Source organism: Lolium perenne, chromosome 6, assembly GCF_019359855.2.
Source record: "Lolium perenne isolate Kyuss_39 chromosome 6, Kyuss_2.0, whole genome shotgun sequence".
Lineage (NCBI taxonomy): Eukaryota > Viridiplantae > Streptophyta > Magnoliopsida > Poales > Poaceae > Lolium > Lolium perenne.
In genome coordinates, this window is record NC_067249.2 from 269,722,128 (window position 1) to 269,726,525 (window position 4,398).

The window sequence follows — 4,398 nt, forward strand, 5'->3', positions numbered from 1 at the left end:
ACCTCCCTCGTCCCAAATAGTTCTCTAATCCTGCACTTGCAGGCCAGAATGGTTTCTAAATTGCTGGGATGCATCTCACAAAGGGAGAGCACTGGGTCACCGGGATGGAGGCAACGTATAGTGCAGAATATGTTATGTTTATCAAGGTCTCTCTCACCCTCTTCGTGTCGGTGAAACGAGATACATGTACAATAAGAGATTACGAGGTCATTTATTCCGGGAGAAACACGTCCGCGTCGATGCAAAACCCAAGTGCAATAGTAGCTCTAGAATACTTAATAAAATTTAAAATATTAAAAGCAGGACTACAATAGGCCTCGGGTGTAGGGAAACTTGTCTTATGTTCCTTTGTGAGGGGTGTCGCCGAGATTATTTTGCAAGTATGTTGAATTAACTGAACTACTAAGTTGCGGCTACTTATAATCACTTCACTCTTATCCATGCATGACTGCGACCAGATAGAATTCATGAAACGCATCTACCGGGTGGAGTTTCCGCATTGCTCTCACGAGCGACCGGGGACTCCTCTCCGCCGCCACCACCCAGGACGCCTCCCGTGCCTCCCTCCCTCGCTGCCACCAATGGCCATCCATAGGCAAAGTCTGGGCAACGTTATTAGCGGCGAGGCCCACTTCTCCCTTCGCTTGGCATGGGCGGTGCGAGATGCCTTCTCTGGCAGGGCCCTGGTACTCGGCAAGGGGCACGGCGGCAGTGTCCTACGATGGCGGTGCTCAAGGGAGAAGCCTTGTGACGATGAAGCGGAGGAGCCTTGTCAGCTGCGTGCTCGACATCGTCCTGCTATGACCACGAGCGGCGCGGGTCACTGGTTCCTCGGCCGGTCTGAGCCTTGCCAATGCCCGGTTGGGGATTTGGGTGGCTGGCCTCCTCTGGCAGAGTGGCATTGTGGTGGTGCTGGTGAGCCGCTAGCGGTCGAGGTCTCCGATCTGATCAGTGGACTGTCACGCTGGACCAAATCCACCCGAGTATCCTGTGAGGTGGCGGCTACATCCGGAATTTAAAATAAGACACTTCCTGCCCTATCCTCGCTCCAGTGGTGCGTCTAGCGATGGTGGAGGGCACGTGGAGTCATGTCACCGACGTATCTCCTGTGATCCAGTCGGTTTTTCTGTTTGTTCGCATGGTTTTATGTTAGTTACTTATGATCTATGACTATTATCATTGGCAATGGTTGTTGTTCTGTTGCACTCGTCCTTTAGGATCTTAGCACGACGACTTCCCGCTAGTCTACCAGAACAAGTTCTACTATGAAAAGTTTTGCCCGATTGCTGATGGAGGGACGAGGAGGGCGGCGCGCCTTCGGCTCTTTCTAGTGTTTGTAATCATCACTAGGTGGTCCTATTTATAATTTTTTTGGGCTATTTGTACTAGTATTGATTGATGATTGTTAATAGATCGGTGAAATTTTGGTAATTTTGTTTTACACAGCCATACTACAAAACTTTGAACTTCAGTTAATTAGCCAGCAGCTACACAAGTGTTATATAGTACTTTTTTAGGGAATACTATGTGTTATATATCTTTGCAGCGTACGCAAAATGTAGCAGCAGTACTACGTCTATGATTGATATTCCAACTTCCAAACACAGATTAACATTGATCTCGCTGCATCCATCACCTGAGCATGTACTCGTCTTCAGGAATATGTTTGATGTCCCGACCGGTGGTAGATCCCCGGCTAGACGCTGTACGTAGTGCAGGTGCTCCAGCCCCGGCCCCTCGTCCAAGACGTTGTCGTCGAGCGAGTCGTTCGGCCTGAGAGGATCAGAGGAGCATCTGATGTAGGCTCTACCTGCTGGCGAACTCTTCTCCCCCGCCGTCCAAGTCCGCATCAGTTGTTAGGAGGTGTCGACATAAGGGACTGATGTATCGGTCGATGGAGGTCACTCCAAAACAGTAGGTCAGATAAAACGATGGATATTTCCTCAAGTCGAAGTTAAGCTATGGGTGTCTACTCATCCTACTCCTCATCACTGAACAGTGGCATGCATAGCCTCGTCACAAGACTCGAGCAAGAAAACTCAAGATTGTGTGCTTTCGGCGCTATGCTATGTAGCATGTGGCCAGCATGCGCTTGCAAGTTGCAAGCTCTTATCATGGCAGCACAATGAATACATCTTGATATGCACACAACGGCTATTTGGCTAGATATGAATCAATCATCGCAGAGGATAGGGCTTATCTTGTTTTTTGAAAGATGAAAAAGTTCCATATTTAACAACGTCTCTATCGTCAGTTCGCATTGGCTGCAATCTAGCTTACACATCACACCACTACAAAAGATGTGATACATATATTAACATTTGATGCATCCTTATGAATCTTTTCCTTTAAAAAAAATCCAGATGTGAACTCTTCTCTATTCATTATCTAGCTTGATGGCCTGCGTAATTTGGGCGAACTAGAGCTAATATATTTCGATGTAAATTATAACTTTTCCCTTTGGCTAGCGGAAATGCACATTTGATCTCGGTGCATATGCCCTCTTTACCTAGAAAATGTATTTTGAAATGCTAAAAAATTAGGACGAAAATTTAGCATGCATATCTCGACATTCTATGTGCTTGCTAAAGGTTTCGTAAAAAACTGAAGTTCTTCGTAGCCTGTGAAAAAAAGGCAAAAAATGCTTCTTAAAAGCTATATTTTAGCACCAAAAATTGTCTTTTTTGCAAGGGTCACACAATAATTCATTGTTTCTTCAAACAACTTCGTGAGAAAGTAGGGTATGAATATGTACGCGCATCATTTTTGTTTGAATTTTTGTGACACATTTTAATATTTTCAAAGTGCATTGCAAATAAAAGGAGCATATGCACCCAGGAGAAAAAACACCATGCCCCCTTTGGCTAGCTCTTACTTAGCTTAGTTCTCGCTACACATTAGATGTTAGGAAAGATAAGTAAAAGTATATAGAAAATTATTTGTATCAAACATGTACTTGTTGAGGAAGCGTACCGTATTTTGGTTTTAATCAAGATCGCCCATTCTTCTCTTTTTCATATTTTTTGATTAATCTAGCATGCATTTGTCTCTGTAACTAAACATTAACAAGGCACAAAGCTTTCTAGAGTGTGCTTTCAGGTCAATCGATTGGCCGACGGTGCCATCCGAATTTGGAAATGACTAGGTGGGCCTAGCTTCACCAATAGATTCTTCATCTATTTAAAGCGTTCGTTTCCTCTCTCTAGCCAGTCTTCTCACAACACATCTTCTATTGGTACAATAGTCTCGTCTTACACCATCTGCACTCAGTTGTAGTTGATAATCACATCAATGGCCTCCACTAACAGCTGGACCCTCGAGCTCGAGTCAAAGGTGTCTGCGCCAGCAAGTTCCGCGCATGTGTCATGGATTGGCATACTCTAGCACCCAAGCTTGCCCCACATGTCATCGACAACGCCCACCATGTTGAGGGAGATGGTGGCACTGGCACCGTGAGACACTACAATTGTGGCTCAGGTACGCATACCATATATATGACATACATTCATGTCACCTGCTGTCTAGCACACATGTTCGAATCATAACAAGAAGTTGGTCGTGCAGCCGTGCCCTTCAACGCCATGAAGAAGAAGGTCGAGTTCCTCGACGTGGACAAGTGCGAGTGCAAATACACCATCGAGTGTGACGGTGTTGAGACATCCACGTGGAACATCAAGATGAAGCCAACAGCCAACGGTGGGAGTGTGGCAATTGTGGAATGCACGTCCAAGGGCGTGCAGGCTAACGACATGATGCTCAAGGCCAAGGAGTCTGCTGCCGAAATGTTCAAGACTGTTGAGGCCTATCTCATCGCCAACCCGAACGCCTACAACTAAGTCAGGAAAGAGGGATCATACATAATAATGCCGCTTTCTCCCCGAGCGAATAAAACTGCTCCAACCTCAGTGGTATGCTAGAGCAAGCTGGGTGTGGACTTATGAAGTTAAATAAAAGAAGTCGGGTGTAGACCTCGGCGTGTTTGTTTCCAACTTGTGTTGCCTGCTTATGTATCTTCATGATGGTTCTGCACAAGAATAAAAGAAAGTATCTGAAATACATGACGCTCTTGTTTAAAATTAGTAGGTTCTTTCCGGCCATAAAAATAACAAGATAACAAATTACGGTCTATCAAAAATGGATGTTAAGCAATACGTCGAGAATCCGCCACCGATGGGATGGAGCCCTACCTTTTCGATAGCTCGGTTCTTCGATTGATTCTGATGTTAAGTGAACAACAACTTCCTCAAAAAGGATAAAAAAATAATGGTATCTATACAACACTTTCAAGAAGGAAACAAATAGGAAGGACCTATAAGAAAAACACAAAATTATCACCTAAGCAGAAAATGTGTTAATTGTTAAATATATATTAAATCATATAAATTCATTCTTCTACGT

The 4,398-nt window shown here is 44.7% G+C and overlaps 1 pseudogene; it reads left to right on the top strand.

Annotated features, from left to right (window-relative positions):
- Nucleotides 1-3,216: 3,216 nt before the first annotated feature.
- Nucleotides 3,217-4,056, top strand: LOC127326751 (pathogenesis-related protein 1-like; annotated as a pseudogene).
- Nucleotides 4,057-4,398: the final 342 nt, after the last annotated feature.